Source organism: Pan paniscus, chromosome 10 (genome assembly GCF_029289425.2).
Source record: "Pan paniscus chromosome 10, NHGRI_mPanPan1-v2.0_pri, whole genome shotgun sequence".
NCBI classification, from domain to species: Eukaryota; Metazoa; Chordata; class Mammalia; order Primates; family Hominidae; genus Pan; species Pan paniscus.
Genome location: NC_073259.2, coordinates 104,436,230 through 104,455,465, shown reverse-complemented (window position 1 = coordinate 104,455,465; position 19,236 = coordinate 104,436,230). Strand labels below are relative to the sequence as shown.

At 39.3% G+C, this 19,236-nt stretch overlaps 1 protein-coding gene across 6 annotated transcripts in view; it reads left to right on the top strand.

Annotated features, from left to right (window-relative positions):
* Positions 1–19,236, top strand: part of CDK17 (cyclin dependent kinase 17) — a 116,043-nt gene that overhangs the window by 7,690 nt on the left and 89,117 nt on the right. The gene's annotated exons all lie outside the window — the stretch shown is intronic.

Below are 19,236 nucleotides of genomic sequence, written 5' to 3'. Positions count from 1 at the left end.
AATATAATTTAATGTGGCAATATTGTAACATATAAAATAACAGCAATGTTGGTTGTCTGAGTATTCTGTCCACAGCCTTCTTTCCAGGTTTTATGTGTTCCTGGCAATCTGGTCTATATTTAGGGCTTTGTTCTCATCACCCATATGCAATAATCTCCACCTCTTTATTTCTAATCCAGACCTCTTTTTCTGAGTTGCATTCCAGCTTCCTACTCAATATTGCCTTAGTGCTCCCTTACCTAAACTGAACTCGAATCCCCTATTTCTGTTCCCAATTTCAGTGAATGGTACCACTGTCAGCCTAGTCACGTAAGCCAAAAACTTTGGCAGCTTCTTTCTTACGCTTTTCTGTTATGCTCATTTCCCCTTAGTCCAGTTAGTCACACCAAGTCCTGTTAATTTTAATTCCTAAATATCTTTTAAATTTATTTTTTCCTGTGTCACTTTCTTACATAAGGGTTTTGGAATGTCTTATCTGATTTGCTGGCTCCAGTTTTGTCCCATTTTAATCTATCCATATTCTTTCTTTATGTTTATATATGTATCTTATTTTATCCTTTTTTCCGTACTGCCGTCCATTCATCCATCCATGTCTGAAGTACCTGCCTACTCTGTACTAGACACTATGGTAGGGGCTAGGATACAAAGATGAAGAAACTGGTATGTTGATATTACAATGCTATGACACTTGTAGAGAAATTCTCATTTTTAAGCCCAAATGTCTCTTTCTCCAACGTGATCTTTGTTCCATTCTGACAGTTATGGTGGTTCTGCTATATAGTATTTATGTATACTGTAGTACTTAATATGTTATGTTGTAATTAATTATTTTCAGGTCTCTCCCTCTTTTGGCTGGTGTTGTGCTCCAGAGAGGCCATGTTTTTTTTCATTTCTGTATTTCTTCCCGTATTATCGTACTCTTAAATTGAATAAAGTGATGGAATTAGGAGGAACAACACCGAGTTGGTAAATTAAGGTCAGAGTAGGCTTAGAAGCAATCAAGAATACGTTTTGATATAGTAGATAATAAAAAAGTGTAAAAGGTTTCAAATATTGGAGCTATACAGTTTTGGTGGTATTTGTGTGAGAGCAATCTAGAGCAGTTTGTAGGCCAACTTGGAGGGACAGTAACTTGGCATTATTGAGACTGTTTAATTGCATGTGAGCTGTACTAACTTGTTAGTGAAAATGGAGAGAAAAGGGGTGTGGCCTTCAAAGATTGTTGTCTTTTAGACAAAATGGAAATATAAAATTATAATGTTAATATGTAAAGAAAGTTCTCATTTCTGAAGGTCTAAAAATATTGGTCAGTATATCAGGAGTAAAATTTGGTTTAACCGAAAAAAACTGGCCTGCCGCGGTGGCTCACGCCTGTAATCCCAGCACTTTGGGAGGCCAAGGCGGTCAGATCACTTGAGGTCAGGGGTTTGAGACCAGCCTGGGCAACATGGCGAAACCCCATTTCTACTAAAAATACAAAAAATTAGCCGGGCGTATTGGCGCAGGCCTGTAATTCCAGCTACCTGGGAGGCTGAGGCATGAGAATTGCTTGAACCCGGGAGGTGAAAGTTGTAGTGAGCTGAGATCATACCACTGCACTCCAACCTGAGTGACAGAGTGAGACTCTGTTTCAAAAAAAAAAAGAAAAAAAAATCAAAAACAAAACAACCCCCCGCCCCAAAATTGTCCTTAATGAAATCTAGCTCTTTAACTGTGTAGTATTGGCTTAAATGTGCTTACTGCAGTGCAGAATTGTACTCAAAGGATCAAACAGTGCATTTAATGTTATTCATTCTGCTGTGGTAGTTTATGTATACAGTTGACTAGAAGCTTTGTTTTTCTTTTTTTTTTTTGAGATGGAGTCTCCCTCTGTCGTCTAGGTTGGAGTGCAGTGGTGCAATCTCAGCTCACTACAACCTCCACCTCCCGGGTTCAGTAAATTCTCCTGTCTCAGCCTCCCGAGTAGCTGGGATTATAGGCATGTGCCACCATGCCTGGCTAATTTTTGTATTTTTAGTAGTGTTGGCCAGGCTGGTCTCTAACTCCTGAGCTCAGGTAATCCACCCACCTTGGCCACCCAAAGTGTTGGGATTACAGGTGTGAGCCGCCACACCCGGCCTTGTTTTTAAATGGAATTACAGTAATTAAATAAAAACTGTTCCATGGTCTACTTTTAAACTTGAAGGATTTTTTTTTCTTTTTCTTTTCTGTCTTTTTTTTTTTTTGAGATGGAGTCTCACCCCATCGTCCAGGCTGGAGTGCAGTGGTGTGATCTTTGCTAACTGCAACCTCCACCTCCCAGGTTCAGGCGTCTCCTGCCTCACCCTCCTGAGCAGCTGGGACTACAGGTGCATGCCATTGTGTCTGGCTAATCTTTGTATTTTTAGTGGAGACAGTGTTTCACCATGTTGGGCAGGCTGGTCTTGAACTCCTGAGCTCAGGTGATCCACCCACCTAGGCCTCCCAAATTGCTGGGATTAAAGGCGTGAGCCACCGCGCCTGGCCAAGGCTTTTTTAAAATGCCTGTAATCCCAGCACTTTGGGAGGCCTAGGTGGGTGGATCGCCTGAGCTCAGGAGTTCGAGACCACCCTGGTCAACTTGATGAAACCCGTCTCTACTAAAAAATACAAAAAAATTAGCCGGGTGTGTTGGCACGTGCTTGAAGGGAGGAGAATCACTTGAACCTGGGAGGTGGAGGTTGCAGTAAGCTGACATCGCCACACTGCACTCCAGCCTGGGCGACAGAGCGAGACTCCATCTCAAAAAAAAAAAAATAAAAATTGAGTTTTAAATTATACCTCTTTTCGGCCAGGCGCGCTGTCTCACGCTTGTAATCCCAGCACTTTGGGAAGCTGAGGCAGGCGGATTATGAGGTCAGGATATCGAGACCATCCTGGCCCACATGGTGAAACCCCATCTCTACTAAAAATACAGAAATTTGCTGGGTGTGGTGGCGCATGCCTGTAATTCCAGCTACTCAGGAGGCTGAGGCAGGAGAATCTCTTGAACCTGGGAGGTGGAAATTGCAGTGAGCCAAGATCACACCATTGCACTCCAGCCTGGTGACAGAGTGAGACTTCCTCTCAAAACAAAACAAAACAAAACAAAAACCCTCTTCTATAATAGGTGTGTTATAAGTAATAAATTTATTTTAAATATTAGTTCGAGATTATGGCTTGGTAACGTCTTGTTTGAAGTGTGACATTTAAAATGAATTTTCATAATTTGTGGGAGTCAGTGCCTTTTTAAATTCCTCAGCTTACACAGTCTTCTTAAAACACTTTTTATATTAAGCTTTTGAGATCATGGTTTATTAACCAACATTTATCATTTCAGAAACAGTGGGGTATTCTGTGTTGCAATAATTTTTGCCCATAAGTTGGTGAGCATGGATTTTTTTGTTGATCCCTCCCTTCTCCAGATATCATTTCCATTTCCATTTTGCTCTCATCCCCTTTCTTCCCAAGAAGCTATAAAATGGTTGAAACATTTATTTCAGGTACAATTTTTTGGAAAAGATCTGCAACTTAGGTTTCTATTGTATAAAGTTTAGAATTGGTTATATGTTTTCAATTTTCTTTTCATAAAGCCTACTTCAGTAATAACTTATAATAACCATATTACTATAAGCTCGTTATTTTAACTCTTGGCTGGGCAAGGTGGCTCATGCCTGTAATCCCAACATTTAGGGAGGCAGACTGAGGAGGATCACTGGAGCCTAGGAGTTTGAGGCCAGCCTGGGCAACATAGGGAGACCCCATGCCTACAAAAAAATTAAAAAAAAAAATTAGTTGAGCATGAGATGGCACATGCCTGTAGTTCCAGCTACCCAGGAGGCTGAGGCAGAAGGCTCTCTTGAGCCTGTCTCAAAAAATAATAATAATAATAATAATAATAAAAAGTGAGGCCTGGTGGGAGGTATTTGGATCATGGGGCAGATCCCTCATGAATGGCTTAGCACCATCCCCTTGGTGATGAGTGAGTTCATGTGAGATCCGGTTGTTTTAAAGTTTGTAGCTTTTTCTCTGTTCTCTCTTGTTCCTGCTCTCGCCATGTGACATGCCTGTTCCCACTTGGTTTTGCACCATGAGTAAAAGCTTCCCGAGGCCTCCCCAGTTGCCAAGCAGATGTTGGCATTATGCTTGTACAGCTTGCAGAACCATGAGGCAATTAAACCTCTTTTCTTTATAAATTACCCAGTCTCAGGGATTCCTTTATAGCAATGTAAGAACAGCCCAACACAGCATGTAAAACATTGATTGTTTTTGCTATAACTCTTTATAAAATAAGAACTATTGGTAGTGGTAATAAAATTGTTTAATCCATTGCTTCACATTGAAGGAATGTCTAAATCAGTGATTCACAAGGACAATTGAATGAAAATCATCTCTGGCTTTTTGAACTTTGCATATTTCCCAGATTTTCTAATATGCCTCTACTCCCACCAGATTTGAGCGTAACTGTAGCAGTGAGTTCGAGTTATTAATGGGCGTGTGTTGCATCCTTCTTGTATGTTTGGGGGTGGAGGTGGCACATATAGACATACCAGTAGACTAAATAGTCTAAGATGTGCATTGTTGTTTCTAATCTAATGACCATTAGGAATAAATAGGTCATAATCTTTTGTAAGCATATCTGTAAGCTTTCCTTAGGGCCAACCAGATATTTCTTTGAACCATTTTCCCTGTTCTGTTCCACTTGTTTAGGCCTGTGCTTTATCATCTACTTGACATCTTAATAGTCTACACAGTATTTGCTTTCCTTGTTTATGACTCTTGTATGTGACTCTAGAGTTTTTCTTTTCTTTTTTTTTTATGTACAGATGAGATGTCACTATGTTGCCCAGGCTGGTTTGCAACTCCTGAGCTCAAGTAATCCTCCCACCTTGGCCTCCCAAACTGCTAGGGTTACAGGCGTGAGCTGCCACACCTGGCTGATTGTTTTTCTTTTTCTCTTTTATTTTATTATTTTTTTTTTTTTAGAGAAAAGGTCTTACTCTGTTGCCCAGGCTGGAGCACATCAGTGCAGTCCCAGCTCGTTGCATCCTCAACCTACTGGGCTCAAGCGATCCTCCCACCTCAGCTTCCTGAGCAGCTGGGACCACAGGTGCACACCACCATGCCCGGCTGATTTTTTACTTTTTATTTTTTTGATAGAGACAGGATCTCACTATGTTGCCCAGGCTAGTCTTGAACTCCTGGACACAAGTGCTTCTCAAGCCTCGGCCTCCCGAAGCGCTGGGATTAAAGGTGTGAGCCACCATGCCCTGCCTCACGTTTTTCTGAAATCAAAATAGAGTAACTGGTTATAAAGTTTACCCATCAAAAGAAGAAACTGACTTTGCATTTTATTCTTTGTCATAAAATCTGCCTGGATGCTTAGTATTATATTATTGTTTACTATTATATATTATTCCAGAGTAATGGCTTTAACCTAAACTTCAGAATCATTCTTGTTGACTAAAATAAGAAAAAATCTAAAGGCATGCTTGTAACTGTGTAATCTCAAACTCTGTTTCTGAATGAGAATCTCTGGGTTTGGGTTTTTAATGTTTCAGACAATTCTTGATAGATCCTGGAGTTTTAGAAACACTGTTCTAGGGTTTAGCACAGTGTTAAGGGAAGGAACCACTCATACATTAAATTTAAAGTAGATTCATACTTCTAGTGGGTTGGTCGGTCCTTGGTTGCTGGATGCTGTGTGCTATTGGACCCAAAGAATGATGGCACTGCTAGGATGAAGCTCATGAGATTTTTGATGAAATGGTTCATGAAACTGTAACCTTGAATTGAAAAGTGGAACACAGGTCTATGGAACAGTCACAGGTGTGGATGTCACCGTGCTACACATCTTAAAGCATGAAAATGACCCTGAAGACAGAGAACCTGTACAGTTGGAAACACAAATTTGAGGAAGTAACATTAGATATTTTACTCTACCAGACAGTTTACCTCTGGATACACTACTTGTGGATGTTGAGCCTAAAGTAAAAACCTAAGAAAAGGGAAGCTGTTTGTTGCAGGAAGAGGCCAATGCAGAAGAAGAGGTAGAGGAAGAGTACATGGCCATGGCAGAGGGAGAGGGGGTCCTGGTGGTAATGTCTCTTAAGATTACTGTTTCAAGGTAATATGTGATTTGAGATATTTTCTGTATAGGTTTTCTTCGCTTATGTCAATTTTCATTTTTAAATTTTTTTCTATCAAAAAATTTACCATTATGCAGTATGTCCATGTAATATGTCAGTTTTTTTGTTGTTGTTTTGTTTTTCATTTTGAGACAAGGCCTCTTTCTGTCTCCCAGGCTGGAATGCAGTGGCACGATTTCAGCTCACTGCAACCTCCGCCTCATGGACTCCAGAGATCCTCCCACTTAAGCCTCCTGAGTAGCTGGGACTACAGGTGCCGCCGCCATGCTTGGCTAATTTTTTAAAGATTTTTGTAGAGAGTAGAGATGAGGTTTCACTATATTGTGCAGGCTGGTCTCAAACTTCTGGGCTCAAGTGATCCTCCCACCTTGGCCTCCCAAAGTGCCGAGATTGCAGGCATGTGCCTCTGTGTCTGGCCAGTATGTCAGTTTTTAACGAACATAAATGTGTGGAAAATTTTTTGAAGTAAGGGCAAAGTGATTACAACTTTTCTACCTGGGTGCAGTGGCTCACGTCTGTAATCCCAGCACTTTGGGAGGCTGAGGTGGGCAGATCACCTGAGCCCAGGTGTTTAAGACTAGCCTGGGCAACATGGCAAAATGCCATCTCTTTAAAAAGTGTTTTAAAAAATTGGCCAGCTGTGGTGGCACATGCCTGTAGTCCTGGCTACTCCTCTGGAAGGTAAAGTCTGCAGTGAGCTGTGATTGTGCCGCTGCTCCCCAGCCAGCGTGACAGAGTTAGAGACCCTATCTCAAAACAAAGTAAAAACCAAGAAACCTTCCTGTCGTTCCATCTTATTTTTCCCTCCTTTTTTTTTTTTGTTCTACTTGGAGCGTTTTAGTTTTACTGGGAGTTGGCAGTTTTCTTAATTTTATGTATAATTGTCTTTTGTTTCAATAATTTTATGTTTTTTCCTTTAGTGGATGTTTTTGTCTGACTCTTTTAGCTTGTTTCTTATCAGTGATACTGTTTCCTATCTGTATGGTCTCAGTTATTAGTTTTAGAAAATTATTTTTAAAATGTGAGAATGTATAATCATATAAAAAATGTACAATGTACGTTCTCTAACACAGTGGTTACTATTTTCAAATAGTATCTTGGCTTTTCTCCAATATGTTTTGTATTTTTGTTTAAGATCCTTTTTATGTTTTTTTTAAGGTACCAAATAATTGTGGCTGTTACTTTTAGTGTTTGCAAAAGATGCTTAACCATTTCATGTTGTTTGATAATTATTACTTTTCATTTTTCATTATTTTGTTTTAAAAATAATTTCAACTTTTATTTTTGATTCAGGGCATACAAGTGCAGGTTCGTTACATGGGTATATTGCATGATGCTGAGTTTTGGGGTATGGATGAGCCTGTCACTCTGGTAGTGAGCATAGTATGTGATAGGTAGTTTTTCAGCCCATGCCCCCATTTGCCAACCCCTTCTAGTCATCTCCAGTGTCTGTTGTTAACATGTTTTTTTGTTTTTTGAGACAGAGTCTCACTCTGTCGCCCAGGCTGGAGTGCAGTGGCGCAATCTTGGCCCACTGCAACCTCCGCCTCCCGGATTCAAGCAACTCTCCTGCCTCAGCCTCCTGAGTAGCTGGGACTACAGGTGCCCACCACCACGCCTGGCTAATTTTTGTATTTTTAGTAGAGACGGGGTTTTGCCATGTTGGCCAGGCTGGTCTTGAACTCCTGACCTTATGATCTGCCCGCCTAGGCCTCCCAAAGTTATGGCATTACAGGTGTGAGCCACTGCACCTGGCTTTTTTTTTTTTTTCTTCTTGAGAAAGGGTCTTGCTTTCACCCAGACTGGAAGGCAGTGGCATGATCATGGCTCACTGCAGCCTTGACCTTCTGGGCTCAAGTGATCTTCCCACCTCAGCCTCCCATGTGGCTGGGACCATGGGCATGTACCACCACACCTGGCTAACTTTTTGATTTTTTGTAGATACAAGGTCTATGTTGCCCAGGCTGGTCTTGAACTCCTGGGCTCAAGCAGTCCTCTTGCCTCAGCCTCCCAAGTGCTGGCATTACAGGCATTAGCCACCCTGCTCAGCTGTTCCTATCTTATGTCCATGTGTGCTCAATGTTTAGCTCCCAAATATAAGTGAGAACATACAGTATTTGGTTTTCTGTTCTTGCAGTAATTCACTGAGGATAATGGTCTCCAGCTGCATCCATGTTGCTGCAAAGAACAAGGTCTCATTCTTTTTTTATGGCTATACAGTACTCCATGGTGTGTATGTACCATGTTTTCTTTATCCAGTTCACCATCAGTGGGCACCTAGGTTGATTCCATGTCTTTGCTATTGTGAATAGTGCTGCCATAAACCTATGAATACATGAGTCTTTTTGATAAAATGATTTGTTTTCCTTTGGGTATATACCCAGTAATGGGATTATTGAATTGAATGGTAGTTCAGTTTTTAGCTCTTTGAGAAATCTCCAACTGCTTTCCACAGTGGCTAACCTAACTTAACTTATATTCCCACCAGCAGTGTGTAAGCTTTCCCTTTTCTCTGCAGTCTTGCCAACATCTGTTATTTTTTGACTTTTTAATAATAGCCATTCTGACTGGTGTGAGATGGTATTTTGTTGTGGTTTTCATTGCTTTTATCTCATGATTAGTAATGTTGAACATTTTTTTCATGTGTTTGTTGGCTGCTTGTATGTCTTCTTTTGAGAAATGTCTGTTCATGTCCTTTGTCTACTTCTTAATGGGATTTGTTTTTTCTTGTGGATTTAAGTTCCGTATGGATTCTGAATATTAGTCCTTTGTTGGATGCATAGTTTGCAAATCTTTTCTCCCATTCTGAAGGCTGTCTGTATACTCTTGATAATTTCTTTTGCCATGCAGAAGCTCTTTAGTTTCATTAGGTCCTGCTTGTCAATTTTTGTTTTCTTTGCAATTGTTTTTGGGGACTTAGCCATAAATTCTTTGCCAATGCTGATGTCTGGAAGAGAGTTTCCTGGGTTTTCTTCTAGGATTTTATAGTCTAATGTCTTTAATTCATCTTGAGTTAATTTTTGTATAGGACAAAAAGTAGGGGCCCACTTTCATTCTTCTGTGTATGGCTATCCAGTTATCCCAACATGATTTATTGAATAGAGAGTCCTTCTCCCGTTGTTTATTTTTGGCAACTTTGTTGATCAGATGATCAGACGGTTGTGGTTGTGCAACTTTATTTCTAGATTCTCCGTTCTGTTCCATTGGTCTGTGTGTCTGTTTTTGTATCAGTACCATGCTGTGTTGCTTACTTTAGCCCTACAGTTTAGTTTTAAGTCGGGTAGTATGATTCCTCTGGCTTTGTTCTTTCTGCTTAGGGTTGCTTTGGCTATTTGGGCTTTTTGGTTCTGTATGAATCTTAGAAGAGTTTTTTTTTTTTTTTCCTTCTAATTTTGTGAAGAATTACATTGATAGTTTGATAGGAATAGCACTGAGTCCGTATATTGCTTTTGGCAGTATGGATATTTTAATGATATTGATTCTTCTAATTAATGACCATGGAATGTTTTTACATTTGTTTGTGTCATCACTGATTTCTTTCAGCAGTGTTTTGTAGTTGTTATTCTAGAGATCTTTCACCTCCTTGGTTAGATGTAATACTAGGCACTTCATTTTTTGGGGGGCTATTGTAAATAAGATTGTGTTTTTAATTTCGCTCTCAGCTAGAATGTTGTAATATAGAAATGCTACTGATTTTTATTCATTGATTTTGTATCCTGAACCTTTACTGAAGTCGTTTACAGTTCTAGGAGCCTTTTGGCAGAGTCTTTAGAGTTTTCTAGATACATAATTGTATCTGCAGAGAGATAATTTGATGTCTTCTTTCTCTATTCAGATGCCTTTGATTTTTTTTTTCTTGCCTGATTGCTCTGGCTAGGACTTTCAAGTACTATGTTGAATAGGAGTGGTGAGAGTGGGCATCTTTGTCTTGCTCCAGTTCTCAAGGGAATTGTTCCAACTTTTGCCCATTCATGAAGGGATGCTGGGTTTTATCGAAAGCTTTTTCTCTGTCTGTTGAGAAGATGATATGTTTTTTGTTTTTAATTCTGTTTTAGTGGTGAATCACATTTATTGTTTTCATGTGTTGAAGCAACCTTGCACCCCAGGAACAAAGCTTACTTAATTATGGTGAATTAACATTTTGATGCGCTGCTGGATTCCATTTGCTAGTATTTTGTTGAGGATTTTTGTGTCTATGTTCATTGGGGATATTGTTCTGAAGTTTTCTTTTTTCATTGTATCTCTGCCAGATTTTGGTATCAGGCTGATGCTGGCTCCCTAGAATGAGTTAGGGAGGAAACCCTCCTTGATTTTTTGGAATAGTTTCAGTAGGATTGGTACCAATTTTTCTTTATATGTCTGGTAGAATTCGGCTGTGAATCCATCTGGTCCTGGACTTTTTTTGGTTGGTAGGATTTTTTTTTTTTTTTTTTTAATTACTGATTCAGTTTTGGAACTTGTTATTTGTCTGTTCAGGTTTTCACTTCCTTCCTGGTTTAATCTTGGGAGGTTGTGTGTTTCCAGGAGTTTATCCTTTTCTTCTAGATTTTCTAATTTGTGTGCATAGAGGTGTTGATAGTAGGCTGAATATCTTTTGTATTTCTGATTTCACTATTTTAAATCGGTGCTGTGACAAACTTGAACATGCGATATCCCTCTCCCACCCGCCCACACCATTTTGCATTTCCTTAGGGTAGATAGATGTCTAGAAGTGGAATTCCCAAACGAAAGTCTGTGAACCCTTTTCTGATATCTCTGTTGTACCAGTACCACGAATAATGTGCCACATCTGTTTTTAGTGATATGATTATCTAAAATGTTTGCTTTTGATCATTGGTTTTAGAAAAATATAATTATATTTGAATTTCTTTGATTTCTGGGATGTTGGTCCTCCTCCCACCCCCATTATCCCCACAGATTGCTAAGGAGGAGACTTTGACTGCTTCCTGAATCCTGGCATCTTCTTTTTTTAATTTTTTCTGATATTTGGTTTTTATCAAGTTGTTATATAATAAAAAAAACTAGGTAAGTTGTTTTGGTGATCCATCTCTTTTTATATTCATTCCAGCTTATTTTTCAATGCTTTGTAATATATTTTAATATCTAGTATGGCAAAACACTTAATTTTTTTCTAATAATTTTGATATTCTTATATATGTATTTTTAATTCTACTTTAGTAAAGGGCAGGCAAAAAAATGTAGATCTATCGACAATAGTAGACTTTATGGGAGGAAGATTGCGGATGATCCTTTCAGCTCATTAGAAGTCTCTATTTTTTTCTTCAAAACTGGTCTCCCTGCTATAAAATTTGAACTGTAGGTATGTCAGTATATCTATAAGAGTTGCCTCAGTAATTGAAATAGACTTCCTGTTACCCGTTGTCTAGGTTGTACACTGTAAAGAGCATCTTTTTTTTTGGTAGGAAAAAATGGTTTTGTACATGGGATGAAACAATGTAAACTCAAAACTTACAGATAAGGGTTAGTTGTATCACTCATCTCTTTGAAAAGTTTATATGAATATCCAGTCAAAACCAACAGGATATCGCCCTTGAAATGTTATCTATATGGATTTCCAAGGAGACCATAGGACTGTATACTGTCTTGGAATGTCCTCAGAAGGCTTAGAGAGCATCTTGATAAAAGGTTATGTGGTTTATGATAGAGTGTATTAGTTTATTTGTGTTATTACCAAAGATGAACTTATGGTTAAAGATGAATTTAGGATTAACATGAAGAGGAAAGAGTGACATTTAGCTGAGGGTATTAAGTAGATGTCTCAGATGAACTGACACTAAAGGTAATTAGCTTTACAAATAGAGAGATGAGAGAAGAGAACCACTTCCTAGGTAGGATAAAAGAACATGTAAAAAAGGGATATGAAAAAAATTTATATTCCTTTAAAAATGTTATTCTCTACCAGCCTAATGAGTATTTCCATGTGATAGAAATAGAGATAAAGGTTGCTCATAGAGGTAGTGGCAGGAAATGAGGTCAAAGAGGGAGATATTCCAGTAAGGAGGCTGTTGAACACTTTTTAGGCAGAATATCATTTTTTTCTATAGTGAAGCCATTGGGAAAGTTGTGTACAATTACAGATGAACTTCTGCAAGTTAAATGGACAACCTTTTGTGATGTTGGTGCTTCAGAAGTACTCTCAAAGGGTTGCTTTACAATATTGAAAATGCTAAAAAATGGCCGGGCACAGTGTCTCACGCCTGTAATCCCAGCACTTTAGGAGGCTGAGGCGGGTGGATCACGAGGTCAGGAGTTCAAGACCAGTCTGGCCAAGATGGCAAAACCCCGTCTCTCTACTAAAAATACAAAAATTAGCCGGGCGTGGTGGTGGGTGCCTGGGCGCCTGTAATCCCAGCTACTCGGGAGGCTGAGGCAGAGAATTATTTGAACCCGGGAGGCGGAGGTTGCAGTGAGCTGAGATCGCACCATTGCACTCTAGCCTGGGCAACAGGGAAGACTTCGTCTCAAAAAAAAAAAAAAAAAAAAAAAAACAGCTAAAAAGAGCTACTTGTGCCTTTTTTGGGTAATTTTTTGGTTCACCTCAGAGACATGAGAATTACTGGTTTTTCTTTTTTGGGTTTTTTTTTTTTGTTTTTTTTTGGGGGGGGTGGACAGAGTCTGCCTCTGTCTCTCAGGCTAGGGTGCATTGGTGCTGTCATGGCTCACTGCAGGCTCAACCTCCTGGGTTCAGGTGATCCTCCCACCTCAGCCTCCATAGTAGCTGGGACTACAGGTGCGTGCCACCATGCACAGCTAATTTTTGTATTTTTTGTAGAGATGGGGTCTCACTGTGTTGCCCAGGCTGGTTTCAAACTCCTTGGCTCAAGTGATCCTCCTGCCTTGGCCTTTCAAAGTGCTGGGATTAAAGATGTTAGCTACAGCACCCAGGGAGAGTTGTTTTACTGTCTCTTAGGAGCACTTGGAAATATGTGTTTAATTTAGAAACTCTGCCATTTTTATCTTCCGATGAGGAAATGTTTTGATATGTTAGAAATTGGTTTCACCATTTTGTTTGGGGAAGTAAGAGATATAATCTGGACACGGTGGCTGATGGCTGTAATTCCTGCAAATTTGGGAAGCCAAGGTGAAAGGATTGCTTGAGCCCAGGAGTTTGAGACCAGCCTGGGCAACATAGTGAGATCCCCGTCTCTACAAAAAATGTTTAAGAAATTAGCCAGGCATAGTAATGTGTGCCTGCAGTCCTAGTTACTCAAGAAGCTCAATCTGTGGAAGGATTGCTTAATCCCAGGAATTTGAGGTTGCAGTGAGCTATGATGGCACTGCACTCCAGCCTGGGGGACAGACTTGAGACCCTGTCTCAAAAAAAAAAATTAGATTTACAAAATATAGAAATGATAGATGCTTTTGTTTAACTATAAATATCAGCATATCTTATAATCAAGAATATAAACATTGTTTCTATAAATTGTTTTGCATTTCTTTAGCCTTTATCTCCCTGCTAATATAGGTGATCATAAATCACTTTCCATTTAACAGTAATTCAGTAAACTTACATACAGGTTCTGATAATATGTTAATTTTAGCAGCTGTACTGCATTTCAGCACTTTAAATTCAACTGAGTTTGACTTGAAATACCTCCATTTTACTAAACTTAGATTTTTTTGGTACATAATTGTCCCTAGGTTTGAGCTACTCTGTCTCATAGTATGTATTTACGCTTCAGAAATTAATATCTTTTTCTTTCTTAGTATTTGAACCTTCAGATTCTTCCACTATTATAACCAGTTTAAGTTCTTTTTAAAATTAAACTTATTTTTTTGGGATAGATAAAACTCAAGTATGTAGAAAGAGGTACACAAAGTCTTATTTCTTCCTTTGCTTGCTACTTTATTTTCCTTCCACACTTTTTGGTATCCTGTTTATCCTTCCAGTGTTTTCCTTTTGTAGTTACAAACAAATGTATATTTTATTCTGGGGATCTTTCCATATCTAGATAAAGATCTTTATTTTTAATAGCTTCATAGTATTTTCTTATGTAGATGTACTGTAGTTTAGTCACTCAATCCTTTGTGGCTATTTGGGTTGTTTTCTATTTTTTGCTGTTACAATGCCAAATGAATAACAATATACATGTAACATTTTCTATTTGAACAAGCAATTTTAGATCTTTAGGTCAAGTATTTTCTTCCGCTGTCAGCTGAGAGAACCTAGAAGCAACAATATCACTGTAGCAGTGAGCACACCTGGTGCCCAGATCTTGGTTTCTAACACCATTCTCCAGTAAAAGGAACCAGGCCTTTGTGGAGAAATGGCTGATTCTAGGACTGGGGCAGCCAATAAAACTGTAAGATCAACCTGGAGTATCTTGTAGTGCTGGAAAGGAAGGAACTATTCAAACAAAAACATGAATGAGTTATGTCAAAGGGACACAGCCAACTGAAAGAGTTCCCAGTAGCCAATACTGGAATAATTTGAGCAACAAAAAAGTAATATTGAATTATAACCCAAAGTATAAAATAATATCCATGAGTTCATGCTGATAGAAGTAAATGGCTGACTAAATAAATAAATGGGGGAAGAATAGACAAATCTGTGCATAATTAGATACACAGCCCTCAAGGAAGTATAATACAACTCCCCACCTTTCAAGTGTGAGCTACATGAGGTGACTTCTTGCCAATAAGTACCATACTAATGTAAGATCTTACTAGTGGAAACTGAGTGTGTGGTTTAAGGGAACTCTTTACGATTTTTCTGTAAATCTAAAACGATACTAAAAGTTCACTTTTAAAAAACTGCTTCTGGGCCGGGCGCAGTGGCTCACGCCTGTAATCCCAGCACTTTGGGAGGCCAAGGCGGGCGGATCACGAGGTCAGAAGATCAAGACCATCCTGGCTAACACGGTGAAACCCTGTCTCTACTAAAAATACAAAAAATTAGCTGGGCGTAGTGGCGGGCGCCTGTAGTCCCAGCTACTTGGGAGGTTGAGGCAGGAGAATGGCGTGAACCCGGGAGGGGGAGCTTGCAGTGAGCCGAGATGGCGCCACTGCACTCCAGCCTGGGCGACAGAGCGAGACTCCGTCTCAAAAAAAACAAAACAAAACAAAAAAAACTGCTTCTGTAATTCTGATACTGCCAGATTGCCATTTTGTACTACCACCTAAATGTGCAACAGGCCTGTTTCCCATAACCTCAGCAACTGAATGTGTTGTCAGACTTTTTGAGTTTTGCATTTGATAGACGAGAACTGGTTTAACTCAGGTTATTGTATTTTTCTCATTATCAATGACATTGGACATTTTTTCATATGTTTAAGGGGCATTTTACGTTTTTTCCCTTCTTTGAATTCTCATGTCCTTTATTTTTCTCTTAGGTCATTGGTCTTTGTTTTCAGGAATTTTCTGTTGGGAGATTAGCCCTTTATTTGTGATGTGGGTTGCAAATATGTATATTTTAGATTATGTTTTTTCATGCATAACTTTCGACTTTTACATGGTGAAGTAATTTTTTCTTTTATGTTTTTGGATTTTGAAATATATTTAGAAAAGTCTTCACCATTCCAAGGTTATAAGGAAGTTCATCCACATTTTCTTCTAATACTTGTGGTTGTGTTTTTCACATTTGGATTTTAAAATTTGGATCCTTCAGTTCCTCTCAATCTTTGAGGCATTTTAAATGCTTACCCCTTGCTTTCTGGTTATACCTGCATCAGCATGGTTGTGGCCATATAGGTGATTCAGATGACTTATAGTAAAAGAAATACTTAGGCATTTACTCTCAGTAAGAAGTCTCAACTTTCTGATTACTGATCATGATTATTATAGTAAATGGAAACTCCTTTAGAGTTTCTTTTCACTGTTAAATTGTATATTTCGTAGTATTTTTTCTACTGATTATCAGTATTGTGGATTATTCATGTATCAATTGGTTTTTTCCTTATCCTGTTTCTTATAGGATTCCTTTTTAGATTATTAAACCTGTCTGTGATCTGTTTCTCATCTTCCTTAGAACTCCTACTGGTTTTATGGTCCTCTGATTACTAAACTCTATTTTATAATCTTCAGAAGTTTAATTAGTAGGCCAGTTTGCTGTTTTAACTCATTAAGAAACTGGCCAGTAGTGTCAGTGGATCCTGCCTAATATAGGGTGATGATTTATCTTAACCTTTTATAACAGTATTAATATTTTCCCCACATTGCTTGTGATGAGACTAGTGTCACTGAACTGAGCTTGTAACAGACATTTGGGAAGCTGTCTGGTGGTACTGCAGAATTTTGGCTGCTGGAAAATACCACCAAAAATTATCTGTTGAGTATATTGCTTATAAGCATTTGTAGGGGGCCATGTGGGTGTTGATAAGAATGGCAAACCAGAAAGGAACATCAAAGTTGGAGTGTTTATTATTGATGTTTTGGAGTCTGGTTTAAGTATTTCAAAGCTTTATTAGAATTAGGTGAGGATCATGATATAATAGTTTGATTGGACAGACATACCAAGGCAAGAGTTTTGAGGTAAGCTTTTTTAGTGTCTTAGAAAGTGAACAGTCATTTGCTACTATTTATTGAAAAATTGAATAGTCTGATGTTGGTTTATATGGGTTTTTTGGGAAGTTCCTGAAATGAACAATGAAGTTTTTTGTAGCTCTTATCTGCCTGAGCAGGAGTTTCCTGGAATAGCAAAGTCATGTTGTTGAAGACAGCTGTATAATGATAGTTAATATAGATTGTAAACTTGGTGTAGACAGTTTCAGTTCTTAGTGTCCATTTAGAACCACAAGAAACTTGAACATGTATTTATAAAAAGTCTGATTCTTAGGCTCATTTGCAAAGACAGTGCATTCTCTTGGTGAATAGTTTGACTTTCAATTTTTTCCCCTGGGGAATGAGGCCTGACTTTAACAATTAGTCAGACATGCCCAAGTAGGCAGTTGGATAGGTGAGTCTGCAGCTTAATAAAGAGGTCAGGATCACTGTAATACCAGCAGTTTGGGAGGCCAAGGCAGGTGGATCACCTGAGGTCAGGAGTTTGAGACCAGCCGGGCCAAGATCGTGAAACCCCATCTCTACTAAAAATACAAAAAATTACCCAAGCGTGGTGGTGGGTGCCTGTAATCCCAGCTACTCAGGAGGCTGAGGCAGGAGAATCACTTGAACCCAGGATGCGGAGGTTGCAGTGAGCCGAGATCGCGCCATTGTACTCCAGCCTAGGCAACAAGAGCAAAACTCTGTCTCAAAAAAAAAAAAAAAAAAAAAAAAAGTTAGGATCAGAGATGGAAATTTGGGAGTCACTGTGTGTAGATGTTGTCCACCCAGAATGAGCTTGCCTAAGGAGGAAACACAGAAGAAAAATGCTTGTGCCAGAACTTAGGCCACACTGGTGTGTGTGTATGTGTGGCTGAGGGTGGGGTAAAGGGGTGGAATAAATCTGCAGAGGAGTGGCCAGAGAGGTTGGAAGAAAACCAAGATATTGTTATAGAGAAGCCAAGGAAAATGTGTTTAGGATAATGAAGGACTGGTCAAACTCCTATAATTATAGGCAAGGAGCAGTGAAGATAACTGGTGTAGGTTAGTTCAGGAAATTTCTACCTGAAAGCTCTATGTTTAACTCATTTTTGTGTACATATGTATACACACAGGCACACTGTATGGGTTAGGGAAAGGGTCATCATATAATTGTGGATGGTGGAGATGGTTTGAAGTAGACATTGGGGAGAGTAGGAGACCAAGTGCAGCAGAGAAATATAGTAAGATTATTGGCCAGTGTTGAGGCCCATTTAGGTTCGCTGATCAAACTGCTCTGTTGTGTGACTGTTCAGCAGTGCTGAGATGAACTGGTGCTGATGTGGAGAAAGTCTTAGGTGGATTAGGATTGGGATGGACAAGAATATATTTGTGCATTGCAGTAGATCCAAGTATATGTACCTTTCTGCCTTTGGAGTGGCTGTAGCATTGTGTTGTTTCATTTATTTCTGATGGGCTCTTCTCATGACCTCACTTGCTTGAAAGCTTACTGCTTGACTGGTATTCAGCCCATCTGAACTTATTTTACTTCTGTGGAGAAGTAAATTAGTTCCCCCCTTTTCCTGGTTTCCACAGAGTCTTGAGATCTCTGATGTTGCTTCTTAGGAAGAAGGGGCATTTGACTAAATTTATAAAGGAAGTATAAGAATTTGCCAAGAGGTCAGAGAATGGGATGAAGGGGAAGGGGTTAATTGTTCCTGGTAGAGGGATATGCTTGTGCGAAGTTAAGAGGCCTGAGCAAAACACCTTAAGGGAATAGAAGCTACAAATAATTTCTTTGAGGCAATGAAGCACTCACTGTGTATCTCTGGAGATGGAGCTGAAAAGTAGTGGGGTCAGAACACAAAGTTCTTGTAAGGCTAGGTGAAGAATGACCTGTTGGCCCCAGAGATTAATTTTTACTTAACAGTTTTTCTACGCATGTACAAAATAATGGCTGTTCACAGAGCTATTCAGTTCATGACATTCTTCACCTAAGAATTGCCTAGTGGGAAATTGTGTTTGCAGATTAGTTATCTGAATTTGATAATATTTTCATAGAAATAATTTTACCAATTTGGCTGCCGTGTTGCTCCATGAAAGTTACTTAATTTCTCATTTTGGCTGTTAATGGGGAAAGAGGGTTAGTGATATGTAGCTTGCAATTTTACATACAGAACATAAATCAGATGTTCATAATTTGGGAGTATACAGTGGCAAAAATAGTATATGTTAAATGCTTACTGTGTGCTAGGTACAATACATGCATTCTGATTTAGATCTCACATCCTTTTGGAGTAATTGTTTTTTGTTTTTTTTGAGACGGAGTCTTGCTCTGTCGCCCAGGGTGGAGTGGTCTTCACTCTGTCGCCCAGGGTGGAGTGCAATGGCGCGATCTTGGCTCACTGCCACCTCCGCCTCTCAGGTTCAAGCGATTCTCCTGCCCCAGCCTCCTAAGTAGCTGGGACTACAGGGGCACACCACCACGCCCAGCTAATTTTTGTATTTTTAGTAGAGACAGGGTTTCACCATCTTGGGTCAGGCTGGTCTTGATCTCCTGACCTTGTGATCTGTCTGCCTTGGCCTCCCAAAGTGCTGGGATTACAGGCGT